General features: G+C 35.9%; 1 protein-coding gene across 4 annotated transcripts in view; it reads right to left on the bottom strand.

Moving 5' to 3' along the window:
- SEMA3A (semaphorin 3A) overlaps positions 1-16,826 on the bottom strand; it is a 469,586-nt gene that overhangs the window by 216,208 nt on the left and 236,552 nt on the right. The window contains exon 1 of one of the 4 annotated variants that reach the window (XM_047695669.1): positions 15,440-15,450. The exons of the other annotated variants lie outside the window; for them this stretch is intronic. The gene's annotated coding sequence lies outside the window, so the exon portion shown is untranslated. Of the gene's footprint in view, positions 1-15,439; positions 15,451-16,826 lie in introns of those variants that run through there. 4 annotated transcript variants of the gene reach the window in all.

Genomic DNA, 16,826 nt, shown 5'->3' on the forward strand with positions numbered 1-16,826 from the left:
GTAAAGAGGATATCTCTGTGTCTCCATGAGCCGGCGAAGGGTTACTAAATTTTTTGTGCACACAAGTGTGTGTGTTCAGAGAGTCACACAGACACTCTCAGTTCTCTCCTAAATAGACATTGTGTCTGAGGTGTTTCCATTTCTCTCCTATTTTTCTCCAAAGCTGATATTCTTATAGGATTTGGGGGGTTGGGGAGATATAGAAGTTAATAGGACAGAACTTTCCCCTCTTTACTCCTCAACTCTCTCTGCCCTACCCGCCCCCCATACAACACACACAATTGAAATACAGAAGAGAGACCCCTACTTCAATAGTGTGGGAATTTCTCAACTGAAAGAAGAGGGTGAGTCTCCCAATTACAAATGTAAACACTTACTGAAAGTGGCTTACTTAGTAATCTTACGAAAAAAGATCTAAGCATCTGTCACTACAGCTTTCGTGACCTCACGACTTGATGTCTACAGACCAATAGGGAAAAACTATCTCCCTCCACTCCCTCCTTCTGTCTGTCTCTCCGTCACTGTCTCTGTCTCTCTGTCACTGTCTCTGTCTCTCTATCTTTGTCTGTCTCATCGTGCGTGCGTGCGTGCGTGTGTGCGTGCGTGTGTGTGTGTGTGTGTGTGTGTGTGAGTGTCTGGGTGGGTGGAGGAGGAGGAGGAAGAGGATGAAGAGGATTTAAAGGAGGGAGAATGGGGGAAGGGGTGGGGGGATTCTCTCTACTTCACTAGATTGATTCATCAAACTGACCGTATTGTATTTGTCAGTTTCCGCAAGCCTATTGATCAGTCAGTATTGTTAAGAAAATAAAATCCAAAAATAATGTTGATCTTACTGATTCCCACACATGTTATCCTGAGCACTTTTCACGCTCTGGGCAATGGATTAAGGCTACAAACGACAAGAGGCTTGTCTGTCTTCCATGGATTACTCTCTATAGACATTTATTCTACAGAGGAATTCATGTTACTTGGGATTATTTAGAGGACTGGACTAATGAATTATCCTTTTGAAATATCACATATAATCAGTTTGAATAATTTAAATAGTTGCACCATTTTCATTAATATATATATTAAATGTCTTTAAATATTTATTTTTTCTCTAGCTCTTGGTACTAGGTAGGGGAACAAGTTTATATTTGTCAAAAGTGAGCAGAATAAGCAAATTTAGAAATGGATCCATTTCACTTGAGTAATGTCTAATTCTGAAACATTTTGATGTGTTCCAGGAAAAATGAAAAAAGGTTGTAGGTAAAATTCAGATAAAAGAGGATCAGAATTGACTCCATGGGGAGGAAAGACATTCAATCTGGATTTTGAACCACAAAATCAGGACAGAGTTATTTAATTTTGTAAAACAAGTAATTTAAATTAATGTTGAAGTCTGGAATTTGGTAGCACAGACACCCCATGTTTAGAAACACATACATAATTGAAAAAAAAAAAAACACTTTCATATACTTATCTGTATTTGATATTTTTCTTACCCTCCAAATTTTTTATGATCTTTGTGTCTTTTCAAATTTTTGAAAGCTTAATAAATTCACCTTCACATATCCTTATCTGTGGGCTTTTAATTTAAGAAGTATGAAAACAGTAAATTCTTTGGGTAAGCATAACTGTGTTCGACTGATTAAATTATAAAATAATAGAAAAGTGTAGCCATGCCATAGGTATTTTAAGTGTAATTTAAAAAAAAAGAAAAAGAAAAAGTAAAACCACATGCCTGAAAAAATACAAAAGTATTTGCAACCTATATTTCTACCTCTATGGAAGTCTTTGACTTTCGTCAGGGTTCAAGTTGTTTTCAACTTTTTTCTTATACTTCCAAACACGTAAGGAATAATGAAGGTTAAACACACTTCTCAGCTGAGGTAGGAACAAGGTAGGGTTGGATCTGTGTGGGTGTTTATCAGAACTTTTCAAAATCTGGCTGTGTGTGTGAAATGGAAAATTTTGACTCACCCCCTAAAGAACATCACTCCCTGCTCTGATGGTCTGTGGCCTAAGCTCCAGCATGAGCAAGCCTGCCCTATTTGTCACCTTAGCCGTTGATGTTAGTGCATCATTTACTATTCCTTAAAAGTCAGAAATAATATACTGACCTTTTAACATTAAATTTTATTTAAGGCATAAAGGAAAAATATTATTATTTTTTTTTCAAAGTAGTCTATGTTCAATGATTCTCTAACTCACAGTCTATGTCATGTGCTATAATTAACTTGACTTGCAGTTGAATCCCTAATATCTTTGTAAATTTCAAGTTTTCAGATGTGATCAGCTCTTCCTACAGAGTCAAATTTGAGCAGGTGCTTACTATGATGATCATGCTGTTGTATACCTTGCTGTCACATAAATCAAGTTTTTAACCTCGCCCTAATCCATAGTGAGATGGATTACAAAGACTTTTGAGTGAGAGTGACAGTTTTCTGGGTGGTGTGCTTGATTTTCTAGAGAAACAACACTTCCAACTTCTCAACAGGTTGGTTAAGTTTTGTTTTTCCCCCAAAGACCTGTATGGTCACAGAAGATACATATTAAAGCCTTCCTCCAAAAATGTATTTTTGACCTCTGCATGTATTGGATAAAACCAATGTGGTATTTTTTTAAATGCCCACTCTCTGTATTTTATTTACATAAAACAAATTAGGATGGCAACCAACACTGTCATTAAAGAGCAGAAATGATTGTTCTAACCTGGGAGATGGTATTCCAAGCACTTCCTCAGGTTATAGATACCCTATAGATCTTACTGGGTAAGAGAAAACTCTTCCTATATTTGTGCATAAAAGAATATAAGGAGAAATATAACTTAGATGTATTTAAAACTTTAGTAGATTAAATATACCTGAAGTTATGGTACGCTTTGTTTTTTTTTTTTTTAAGATTTTATTTATTTATTTGACAGAGAGAGATCACAAGTAGATGGAGAGGGAGGCAGAGTGAGAAAGAGGGAAGCAGGATCTCCGCTGAGCAGAGAACCCGATGTGGGACTCGATCCCAGGACCCTGAGATCATGACCTGAGCCGAAGGCAGCGGCTTAACCCACTGAGCCATCCAGGCGCCCAATGGTACGCTTTGATAAACACGCTTACCTCTCCCTGTAATCTCATTCCACCTGTTTTATTGTGCTTGGTTAGAGTACTGCTCCCAAAGTGTGTGTCTCTGACAGAAGGAGATGACCTCTTTAAGAAAAATAACTGAGTTCAGAATTTTAGACATGAGCTGGTTAGCCAGTTCCCTTTAAGAAGCAACACCAAGAAGGAAACCGATACTAAAAACAGACAAATTTTTGGTACCCTCTCCAAGGTGTTATTCACCTGAGTCATGTAAAAAAAAAAAAAAAAAAAAAAAAAAAGGCAAAAGAGAAAACCCCTGATATTAGTTTCTATCTAACATCTGCTATTTCTTACTTTTTTTTCTTTCTTCAAGGGATGCTTTACTGCTATATGAGAAAGGCCTGTGATCAACAGAATTATAGCAAATGTCATAGTCTAACATTTGTCCTTGGTCTGACATCTCATGTTGGAAATTCATTTTTAATGAGGGTTTTTCTGGTACAGGGAATTTGAAACCTTTTCTTTTTCTAAAAAAGAATTGCGTGGGTGAAAACATTCTTTAGAAGATCAGAAGACATCTTATTAATTGGGCAAACTAAATAGTTGATGCATTATTTGTTCTAGCCAAAAATGATAGATTTCAGAACTTGTAGTAGTCACTGGAAGCTGGGGGTGGCAGGTTAAAAGCAATATTTAAGAAATTAAGTTAAACTTTTCAGAATCTGACCCTTGTGAATGCTTTTAGTATAAGCAACATGTGAAAGCATGAGTTGAGAGGAGGAATTGGTAAAAAGCAAAGGCAATTCACTCTCTAGGGAAGCATTAACTCTTCCCTTGTTCTTTAACTCCTCTTCCCCACCCCCCAACCCCCTACCTCTACACTCCCCACCCCCAATGGAGATTTCAGGAAAATAAGCTCATCCTTCCCCTGGAATAATTTTGTAACAGCTTGGGAAAAACAACAATAACAACAACAACAAAAAAACTGTTTTGTGTTTTCTCTTGTGACATCAATGTTCATGATACTTTAACACAAATAGAGACTTAAAAGGCTCCTTATTTTTCAAATAAATTGAAGTGACAAATGTTAGATCAATGCAGGAGACCAGAAACTGGGCAGTTAGATTACTTGTGGCTGCATATTTCAAGAAGCGTTTAGACCAGAAAGGGTATCAGGAATTATAGAGGAAGTTTATGAATGGTAAGGTGAGGTGGTAGCTTCTCTTTGAGAATCTAATTCCTGGGGCTGAGTAGGTGAGTTACATTGGGTTACCAAATTTGAATGGGGGATGGAAAAGAGTGACAAAAAAGGATGAATTAACATTGTGTTTATGGTTAGTATCAGAGCTGCCAGAAGTGGCTAAAATCCAGTTATTAGAAACATGAATGATTATTTTTCCAGTCTTTCTTTGATGTTCTAAATCGATCGTATTTTCCAACATTTTAAAATGTTTTAAACATGGGAGTTTTTCTTTTCCATCTACTTAAGGAGCTTGTCATCACTTACAGCTTCTTTATCAGATTATCTGATAAGTGAATGCAGTGTCCCTGAATATTAGCATATTGAAATAACAAAACAATGAAAATAGCAAAATACCTGCTTCCCCCCCCCCCCCCCCGCTTTTTTTTTTTTTTTAAGTGAGAGTGTCTCCACCTCAACTCAAATGGAACAGGAAAGTTTTCAAGTGAGACAAAAATCCCATTGTTAATACTGATCAGTACAGGCCAGGCAGTGAGGAGGAAAAAATGAGGCGTCTGTGGAATACAAATGAAATGAGCAGGTTGGCTGTTGAGTGTTTCAGAATATGAAGTTATTAATTATTTGGCTTTCAGGAAAGGCATATCACACACCTTCTCACTGAATAAATAAATAAGCAGATTTGTGTTAAATAAACAAGATGAAGAAACTCTGTAGGGATGTTTCAAGGATTACTTTACATCTGACTCAGGCAAAGCAGATTCATATAGTTTCCTTTTGTTACCCACTGAAAAGACTGTTTCACCTCAGATGTAAAGTTTTCTAAAATCTCGATATTCTAGGAACAGCCTTTTCCCCTTTACTTCTTTTAATGTTTTTAAAGAGTTCACAACTGATAACGATGGAGAACAGAAATGCTGAAACCTAGAATTAAAGTTCTTTAAAAGGGTTTATTATAATGGCAAAACCAACTGCTTGGTGGATGGTGACTCAAAATCTGCAGTGTATTCTGGTTTTCAAGGGCACAGATTTCTCCAAATTGCAAGAGTCAGGAAGAAAAGACTTCAGTTATGTTCTTCCCTTTCCTCTGCTCTCTCAAGTGTTAAGTATCATTTTGGTCCAGTCCATGCACCTCCATTTTCTCCTTTGTGGCATGGGAGTGGGGTTAGAATGATATGCCAGGTGTCATTTCACTGTGTTGGCTATAGGAGCAGCTGTCACCTTATGGGAAAGATCAGGAAGTGTCCTGTTTATTAGCTAACAATTTATTATTAATATTATTATTAAATGATTTAGGAAGAAAATTCAGATCTTCCCCATTTTTCCTCAGGGCCTACCCATACAATAAATCGCTTTGAAAATCAATCAACATAAATTCATTTTCTCATTCCTGCTGTATCAATGAGAGGAGAAATAATATCCAATACGCCCAACCTTGCCTCTTCTTAAATTACAGATCCAAGTTGAAAATGGTTTGACTTGAGGATTTAAATGATAATGTGATGATTCCCATACTTGCTTTTTAAAAGTTGATCCATGGCTTTAGTAATTTAGGCAAAGACCCTCCCCCCAATATTAATAGAGTGAATTTTATAAAACTCCATTTGAGGCATAAAAATAATAATATGAATTTTTTTGAACTTACAGCTTTTAACAAGTGAGTGCATTTCTCATGGTGTAACTTTGTAGAAATGGGATTTGATTTTTTGGTTTTGATAGCATCAGATGGTTTGGTGTTTGGTTGTCTCATTTTGACATATTAATTATTACAGATTTCATGATGTTGTAAACCTATTTCGATTCTGTTAAGCCAAAATAAAAATGTTTAGAGAAATAAGAAAACCAGATTTGAGTGAATCAAGCTCAACATGCTGATCTATTTCTTGGGCTGTCAACAGGAGTTTGTAGGTGTTTGCCACTGTGTGGAACCTGGCAAACCTCACAAGGTTCCAGAGATGCGATTGTAACTAGACTCTCAAATCCAGTCACCTTCGAAAACATTTTACTTACCATATTTCTTGCAGTATTTATTTCATATTTACCCATTCATTCAACAAAATTTTTGAGAATCACGTAGATGTCAAACATTGTGACTTGCAAAACAAATTCCAACTTTTCTGAGAACAGTGGTTTGTACTCCCTGTGAGGAGCACCAGTTTATCTTTTATTTTTTGGTAACTTTCTATCTGAAAGCATAAAAACTGTCTGCAAAGCTTTCTAAGGCTCCTTTGGCCTGGAGGGATTTATTTATGTATTCATTCATTTAAAATATAGCTCTACTGCTATTTTCTTTCTTTATTTTATTTATTTTTTAATTTTAAAAATTTCTTTTAGTTTTTATTTTTTAATTTAAATTCAATTAATTAATATATAGTGTGCTATTAGTTTCAAAGGTAGACTACTATTTTCTTTTCATCAAATCCTGTATCTGTTTTCATTTCTCATATCCTATCTTCTCTGTTATTGCAGAAGACCCTAGCTGATGACAGATTATCTATATATTTTGTTGGATTACTTACGATTACAGGCTATTGTATTCCCCTAAAGTTAATCTGCCTATATCGGGATTTTGCATTAGGAACTCAGGATATAAGATCTTAAAAAAAGAAAGAAAGAAAAGAAAAGGACTTGCATAATTTTTCACAATGTTTTAGGAGTATTCTGGGAGCTGTCTCCTCTGTGAGTCTATGATATTGTGCGCATCGAACTATTATAGCTCTTACTACTTTTTAAGTTTCTTTAGTACACTCTAATGTCAAAAAGGAACAGAAACTTTTAAAATTTTATTTTCAGTGCTCAGCATAGCACTCAGCACAGAGTAAGATTTAACCTATTAATTAATGGATCGATTAATTAACTAATTAATTAAAGTGTAAGAGGGAAAATATCCTAGATAGTGAAAATATTGTGGCCCAGAAATCTCACAACTTTAATAGTTTGGTAGAAATAATTTATTTGCAGATATAATTGCACTAGTTTCCCATGCTCTGATATTAAGCGTGTATGAGTGTGTAGACAATAGCATTACAGAGAGTTCTAATTTGCTCATTTAAAATGCTGTTAATGTAAAAAAAAAATGCTGCCAATGTAATGATAGTACAGCCCATGAAAGAGAATAGCATAGGAGGTGTCATTCTTTCATTGTTTTGTTATTATTATTATTATTCAGCTATGTAGTTCTTCTCAGATTAAAGACCTCTCTTCAGATTTCCTTAGCCTTCAAATGATGATAGTATGTTGCTGATATAGTTGCTAATTGAAATGAGCATTCTAACAGGTTTCCAAATGTATTGTATTTCCAAATGGCAGCAATAAATTCTCTTTCTCTCTTTTTTTTTTTTTCATTTTAAAAATTAAGAATGGTGGTTATAAAACTCCCAGAAAGAAAGCCACCACGACTGTGAAAATGCATGTATTATATGAGACAGGATATGTGGGCTTAAGGCACAAGACCACAACTTGTAGCAATACCAGTGAAATTTTAGTTTCTTTGTCTAGAAATGAAGTTGATCATCCCCCTCTTCCCAAAGCACGTTAAGATCAAATCAGATATCGCACTTGGCATTGCCCAATACAAGCACATCCAGGAAGTTGCGGTTCCTAGGCCAAGTTTCTGCATCCACACCCAAGGGAGCAAGCCTCTGCGGTCACAGAGTTTGGCTCAACCTCTGGGCACCAGAATTGAAAATGAGGAGGAACCAGGACATCATGTCAAATATTGCTGAGAAAGGAAACAGTGATTCTAAAATGCCCTCTTGGAGAAAGAAAAGACGACCCCTTCAGAATCCCTGCAGTGGGCACTACAAATGTTACATGAAAAAGCAGAATGGAGGAGCTAGGCTGTCATTAATTTTAGGGTCCTGTAAATATTGCATTATTATTTAACTGTCCTGTAAGTATTGCATGTTAGGTTTTAAGCACCAAATTTACATATCAAGTGCAGCAGGTTTGACCACGGAGAATAAGATATCTAAATTAGGATACAAAGAGTAGAGAAAGCAGTAGTAAGAAACCATGACTTGGACTAACAAGCATGAGGTCGCCTTTACTAATCAGCCTGGCAACTGTAGGCAGCTGCAGACTGAAGGGGAACAGCATTTCACCTCTGAACAAATTGTTGGTGACTCATTGGCCAGATGTTTATTTGAGATCTTCCACCTTTCACAGTTTGCACAATACAGAAAGAATTGTATCTTTTATGGTAAATGAAGCCTTAAAATAGAAGAGGACCCATTACCGGGACTAAATCCTCGACATGCAAGTGAGTTTTAATAACCTGAGTTGCAAGCTTCCTAGTTAGTGAATATTTATGTTTCAGGGCAAATTATTTTCCCAGATAAGTGTCATACTTAACTTTGGGAAGCAGAGAAGTTTAGGTCATCAGGTGAAACACCTGTATAACTATTATGGGAATATTTCCTGCTACTATTTATATTTTAAGTCATTACCTTTCATAGGTCAACGGCACTCTTTAGTATTTTCACTGTTGAAGAGTTTTCTTTCATGCTGTTTTCAGAACACCAGGGAATCTTGATTGGCTGGTAAATAAGTTAATTTTCCATCCTAATGGAATGTTTTACTATAATAGTTTCAACAGGAACATTTCCCTTTTACCTGCATTATCAGTTAAAATACATAGGCAAAGACGTGGCAATGATTAACACTACACAGCGATCTTTGAAGAATTTCTCAGGTCTACAGACAGATACCCACCAAATAGCATTTAGATTCAGAAATAAATTATGGATATCTTAATTTACAAAATAAGTACATCTTCATACTTATTTTTTTTTCTTAATAACTGCCAGAAGTTAAAACATAGCGAAGTATGAAAATACAATCGCGACGATCTGAATAGAATTACAGTTTCTATTTTCACGTTAAGTATCAGTCCATGGCAAAACTTTCTAGAGGCATTGGCCATAAGCAGTGGGATAGGTGAAGCAGGTTTTAAAGAAAGAATCGTGTTCTATAAACCTACACTGAATTTTAAAAATCCACACCATTGGACTCCGTCAAAAATGCTGTGCTTCCAATGTAGTTAGCAGCGTTTTCAAACGTGATTCAATACATGTGGAAAACCACTTAGTCTCCCACTAAATCGAGTCTATCAGAAAGTGGTTCAAATGTCACTAATTATTTTATAGGAATAATCATGTTGTAGCTTTAAACAAACTTAAGCTTTAGTCTACTTTAAGACTGGAGTGCCAGGATGAAAATAAAGACCCTTCTGCTGAAATAGACTGGATTGAGTTACATTTAACAAGATGCAGGATGTGGCACTTGAGCTATCTAACAGTGGTGGGCTGTTTGCCACCCCAGCAACGAGATCAGGTTTCCTTTGCCTCATACCATTTCAGAATAATTTCATCAAAATTACATGATTGACACTACAGCTTTCTTCCCATTCTGATTTATGGAAATGCTAATATCTCCACAATACATTTATGCTTTTAAAAGTATTTGAAAAGAGAAATCAGCCAGCAATTTTACATTGTGAATTTAAAAAAGAACTTAGTTCATTGCACACAGAAGATGCCCTTTTTATTTACTCTAAAGGTTTTCCTTGATGGCTATTCTTTTTCTGTTTTTTTCTATGTGTTTTCATTAAATAAGCTTTGTGATACTTTCTGTCGTCCTTTCAACTATGAAAATGAGTGACTGGATGTTGTAAAAAATGGGCAAGAAACCCTTTTCCAGGAGTAATATTATAGTAAGCATTAGTATTATAGTTAAGTATTCCCTTCCCTAGTTTCTTCTATCTGTAATTTGGTTAGTGCCCTCTTTATAGTAAAATCTCTACAAAGTCTTAAAAAATAATTTATTGTAACTGTAAGTCACCACAACCACCATTACGCTGCATTATGAATTAAATCTTTCTATGTATGTGTTGTGTTTCGAGCATATTTGTAAGTATTCATTCTGTCAGTTAAGTGCACATATCATGAATATATTTGCCTTTAATACCACTTTAATTACAGGACATTTCAATGGTGAGACTCACATGGACTGTTTCCTGTTAAGTTCCTAGTGCAATTCCTTTCACACAATGGGTCCCCCATAAATGTAAGTGAATGACTTCCTGACTATTGTCATGGAGATGCAGGATGGGGTTGGTAGCAGAGACAAAGCTGCCTGTCAAAACCGTTATTTTCAGATGAACAGCAAAAACAGGCATTGAAAGAAACCTGAAGGTCTTCAGAAGAACTCTGCCCATTCTGTCAAAAACAGACTCAAAGATTTTCACATATTCCTGAGCCCAGGAAGATTGGTGTGAAAAACAATGACCAGTTGCTTATTTAAAAAATAAAAAAAAAAGCAAAAATTGTTATGTTTTAAAAACTATATTTAACTGAAGGAATTACTGTGTTCTCATTTGGGATATGTAGCAAAGTATTTTGTAGTAGGGTGATGAAATATCCTTAAATAATAGAATTTCATTAGGTATAGGTTTGACAGAAATGGCTTTCGTTTTGCCCAGTTCTTTGACCTATAAGCTAAATATCAGGTGTTATAACATTTAAGGGGTAAGTCTTCTTCCTGTGGAAGTAGATGTGGGAAAAACGTGTCACCCTTTTCCCCTGAGGTTGGTGAGGCTGTTGGTGAGGGAGGCAGGTTTCCCTTCAAATGCTCTACACTGAAACAACGCTGCCACAAGAGAAAAAGACTGTGTCGATAACAAGGACCTTAAAATGGTGAGATAGTGAGGGACCTGAATTAAGTGAATATCTTTTTTCCACAGATTATAATACATTTTAGCCTTATGTACTTTTATGTGCATGCGTGTATATGTACATCTGTACATATGTGTGTATGTACGTGCACATATATACGTATAGATGAACACATATACACACACACATTAAATATACTCCAACAAACATTTTTTAAACTTCTGTTCCAGGAACTGTGTGAAGATTGTAAGAATTCAAAAACAAATGAACACATTTCCTACCACAAAATTCTACAATCGAGTTGAAACGGCAATGTTAACACTAGCCTTATAGAAATATACACCAACAGTCTCCTAGATGCCATTTAATTATAAACTTTAAAACATAGATGAAAAATAATTACTCTTGTCGTTTTAAAGCATTTAGCTAGTCTGACATAGTTTTCAATGATATGTAATAAAATATTTTTCTTCTTTCTCGAATAATACAAACTCGTGTGATTTCTGGCATCTTGAAACAAGTGGAACAGTTGGCTTTGACCTACTTCCTTATTCTGAAGAATTACTCTCAGATTTCAGTCTTGGAAAAAGTGATAAAGGCTATTTTCAGAAATCAGACTCTTAGGATATAGAAAACTGCAGGTTCTAGCTTAGTGCATTGTAAATTGGTCTAAAGGTAAATACTATCACCTGAGTCTCATTACAGGAAATGGATACCATGTATATTCAATTCTCTAAAAATAGTGTTCAATATCTAAACAGTATGTTGTTTTACAAGTGATGGGCTAGTGACCTACATGCACTGATTAAATTTTAAATATTGAGAAAATTATTTTCTTTGTTACTAATATTTGCACTTTACATTTCTTTTTCTTCTGAGTGTTTTATTTCATGTTTCCTGGACATGAAATGTCACTTTTTGGATCTCCATTTTGTTACATATACTGGGAAAAAATCTGTAATAAAATTGTAAGCAGAAATGAATGGTCTCTAACAATTCACTGATTCCATTAATTTCAGGAATAAGTCTTTCACGTTTCTCAGTGGTCCAAGTAAGAGTGACAACAATAAAAAGTTTCCATTATTTAACTACTCTACATGGTGGGGTGTGTATGATGGAAGCAATGGGTGGGTGCTGTCTCATATTTGATCCAAATACATGGATTGTATTGCTAAAGACTAAGTAAGGAGGCAGGCAGTACATTTGATGGGAGAAACTCAACGTGAGTCCTATTTCCAGCTTGGATACTAACCAATCCTATACTGTTAGATAATGAATTTCTTGGGGTTTCAATATCCTTCTCTATAAATGAGTTAGCTGGATTAGATATACTCTATCTTTGGTTCCTTCTACTGCCTAAAATACTGTATTCTAAACTGTATTTCCAAACCACAGTGTGAAATTTATCATTTAAAAATTAGCAATATTTAATTATTTTAGAAGCAAGAATTTAATGATTCATATTGCCGCTCCACTTAAAATTGTAATTTCACTTGGGGATTAGAATGTAAAAACTATTATTTACTACTGTTGTTAAAATATTCGAAATACTTATAATAGCCCCAATATCAACATATCAATCTATTAAATAAAACAAATTTATAATATACCTTCTGTTCTAGTCCAGGAAGTAGAAATCTATGATTCTGATGTTAAACGTATTTGTTATGATGCAGAAAAGTTTGGTCGAAGCAGTTTCTAGAGAGTGTTTATTATTCCTATCATTTTAGGATAATTAATAAGTAAAATTTCTTCCCCAGAAAGGGTTAATAGAGACAAAAATGCACATGTTCAATTTGCCTTCCTCTCATTTTTGTTACACTGAGATATGCATTTGATAGGAAGGACCAACAGCTCTATCGATGATTTTTATTCGACTTATTTCAATGGATCTTTATCACTCATTTCCAGGTAGTTGCTAAGGGAAAGACAAAAATTGTGATTTCTGCCTCTGAAGAGGTCCTATTCTAATAAAAGGAAAGTGACATGAAAAGAAAATACATGCTAATTGTTCCCGTAGCACAGAGGATAGGCATTTAGCCCGATGAGAATTCTACAGAGGCGTCTGTGGGAGATGGTGCCGGAGCTGGGTCTTAAATGATGAGTGAGAGCAGGTGAAGAAAGATGAGGAGGTCGTGCAAGGGCTTCAGCCAAAGTACAAAGTCACATAACAGGAGAGAGCATGTGTGAGTACAGGAAATGGGAGCAATTTTGCCATTAACAGGGTGTAAATTGTAAAGAGGAGAGGGAAGAGAAATCGGCAGGGGCCAAATCAGAGGTGGTCTATAGAGTCACACCTGCAGTTCTAATATAGGTGATGACAAGACACAGAAGGACTTTATAGAGGAGAAAGACATAGGTGGATTTGCATTTTATTTTATTTTATTTTTTAAAGATTTATTTATTTATTTATTTGACAGAGTTCACAAGTAGGCAGAGAGGCAGGCAGAGAGAGAGGAGGAAGCAGGTTCTCTGCTGAGCAGAGAGCAATGTGGGGCTCCATCCCAGGACCCTGGGATCATGACCTGAGCCGAAGGCAGAGGCTTTAACCCACTGAGCCACCCAGGCGCCCCAGATGTGCATTTTAGATAAATGAGCCTGGTTGCTGTATAAGGAGATAATTACTAGCAACTAGCAGGAAGGTAGAAAAGCAAGGTAGGTTTCTATTTTAACAGTCAACACCAGAGGTGACAAGGCATGGAATTATGGTAGTAGATTATGGATAGGAGAGAGAAGTCAACCAGGTAAATACAAAGGAGGCATGCTAGTCCACAGGGAAGGTTTGATAAAGGAAAGAATGGAAAAGTGGAATTTCACAATTCCTATGCAGTTCTTATATTTTTTATAAATAATACAATTATTTACAGTAGTTGCCATGACCATGGGAAGGATGGATAGAGCCATTAACTGATTCAAGTTAAAGAAGAGGAACGGATATGCCTGAGGAAAGACAAGAGGGTTCAATTGTGAACCTGATGATCTCAAGAGGATTGTTTTATGTACACATTATCAGCGTGGTAAATTAGTGTAAAGCTCAAATGCCAGACACAAAGACAGGGATATATGTGGAACACAGGATCAATGTAGAGAGAAAAAGTCAGCTGAGGACTGACTGAGAACTTGGATGGCAGTAAGGAACGGGCAAAGGAGAAGAACCCCAAACAGGAAAAAGGGACAGATAACCAGGAAAGGACATCCAGGTAGAAACTTTTAAGAAGGTCAGCCAAATATGGGAGAGGGACGTGGTAGGATGAAAAATCAGCCCTGCACTGGGCAAAAACAGAGTTGGTGGGGGGCACAGAATCTGAATTACAGAGTGTTTGGGGAAGACCAACTACAAGGGAAATAATGAGTTAGTTATCAGCTGATTTAGGCTAACTAACTTACTCTCTTTCTCAAATATGAAATGAGATTTAAAAACTCTTTACCACCCTAGAGTTTTGAATTCACAAGTATTGAAACATCTACTCGGAAGATGGAAACAACTGAGAGCACACAATTTTCCTTTACCGTCACCACATTGGGGAAATTAAATCTCTTTTCTTCCAAATGACTTCAATTTATTTCTTCATTTTTCCCCCAAGTGTTAAAAACAGGTTTCAAGAGCAGGTTTCACACAGAAATTGACTCACTGATCCACAGTATAATAATATTATGCCCTTAGCTTTTACTGTAGACTGATAAAATGAATGATCTTACAAAATATACTCTTCCAATGTCTGGAAAACGACTATTCATTATATTAATCAACATCTCAAATAATAATACACAGAATAAATTCCTCCCAGAATTTAGTGCCAAAAGAAGTTTTTCTCTAATAAAGAACTGATATACTCGTTTATCATTCTATAGAAACGTATTTCCTTTTAACCTTTGCTGATGAAAAATTTAAAATGATATTTAATGCTCACATGAAGTAATCAGCTTTTTCTACTTTCCAGCTTCTGGAGAGTACCTGCGCCTTTCTATTTTGTGTGTTCTCTTTGCATTCTGTTATAAACATACATGTGTCTATGTGTGCCTGTTTACTAAGGTCCCCTTTAAGTGTCATTAAAATAAGAAGTGCAATTAACAACCATATAAATAACAGTAATAAAGCATTTGTTCAGTGTTTTATTTCATTGTTTTCTTCATTCTTTTTGAAGGTCCCTTTTTCCTTCCACACAAACTCATACATGTATTATTTGAAGAAAAACATAATTTGGGGATGGTATTATTTTAGTTAAAGATAGATTTTCTATGAGTTTTTCCTTTTATCAATTATTTCCTTTTTCCACCGTACACTTAATTCTGAGGAAAGAGACAAAATAGAATTTAATTCTAGTTTGAAAGGCATCATTAGTTTATTATGCTTATCTTAATTATTTCATTATATAATCCTGAGTCTGATACCATTAATACAAATATCAGGAATTGTTTTCTTACAGGACATTTAGCTGCACTCACAACCACTTGAGATTGTTATCTAATTGAACTAATTTTATGGCATTCTCTTCTAATATTATAACAGCACACTTCTTGTGTGTGCTGCCCTTATGCCTCATTTTTCCTAAATGGAAGTTCCTAAGAATTGTGTCAAGAATGGCAGGTACAGATAAAGGAATACCAATTATATACAAAGTATGGAAAGCTTACAGTGTGTATAGGCATGAGAACTGTAGAGGGGCGTTTGATATAACAACTAGCAAAATCTGCTTCTTTTTATAAGAAACCCCAAGATAGTCTAGTGACTAAATTCCTTCCCATCCTTTATGAACCATCTCAATAATGTCGTCTTGTTTTTGAACCCTTCCCTAAAACTCTACACAGTTGTCTCTGCCCATTTCTGGATTCCTGACACTCTCTGCTCTTTGTGTCTATAATGGAATCTCAAAATATATTGTAATGATTTGTGTAAGGATCACCTTCCTTCCTTCCTTCACAGGGAAACGTTACACCTTCTTTGCCTTGTAAACTAAGCAGTAAGCATACACTAGGTACTCAACAAAGGCTTTTTTTTGAAAGTTGCCATGTATGACTGATGATGGAAGAAGGCAGACATTTTTGGTGAAAACTGCAGAATAAAGGGGACAATGAGAAATCACTCTGGATTTTAAATATTTCACTTTCTGGATATTCAAGGTAATTACAGGATTGGTGGTAACATTTCCCCTGATCGCACGAGGTGGCAAGAAATAAGGGCTCCAGGCAGGATCTGAAGAGTTGGGAAATGAAACAGAGTGTATGAAGCCAACATTAAATTAACCCAGTGCCCTGAAGTCATGATGCAAAATCACCTCTAAAATATCACATAACTCTCAGGACACAAACAGATTAAACTGAAATGTGCAAATCACTAGGAGCGACGACAGACATGGAGGCACCAAGAAGAAAGACCCACAGCCAACTCACGGCAGTGCACAGCACTTAAATAAATCTCTCCTGGACTTTCATCTTCTGAAAAGAGGAGGTGGACCGAACACATGAAAATCATGCAAACAGATGCAGTAGGCTATGTCCTCAACAGGGTGCCCTGTTGTAACTAAATATTGTAACTAAATATTTACTAAATGAATGAATTCTTTTTTTAAATTAAAAAAAAAATCTTTTTTTGAGAGGAAAGCATGAATGAGCAAGGGGGTTGGGGGGGTGGGAGGGTGAGGAGGTGTTGGGGGAAAGGCAGAGGAAGAGAGAGAGAAAGAATCCTAAACAGGCTCCACAGCCAGAGCAGAACTTGACTCGGGGCTCCATGTCCCGACTCTGAGATCATGACTTGAGCTGAAATCAAGAGTCTCATGCTTAAATGACTGAGCCACCCAGGTGCCCCTCAATGAAGGAATTCTTAACACATCCAGAACTACAACTGTGGAAAATATTTATTTTTCATTCATTCTTAAACAAGTATGTTTTTCTATG

The sequence above is a fragment of the Lutra lutra genome, chromosome 11 (genome assembly GCF_902655055.1).
Source record: "Lutra lutra chromosome 11, mLutLut1.2, whole genome shotgun sequence".
Classification (NCBI taxonomy): domain Eukaryota; kingdom Metazoa; phylum Chordata; class Mammalia; order Carnivora; family Mustelidae; genus Lutra; species Lutra lutra.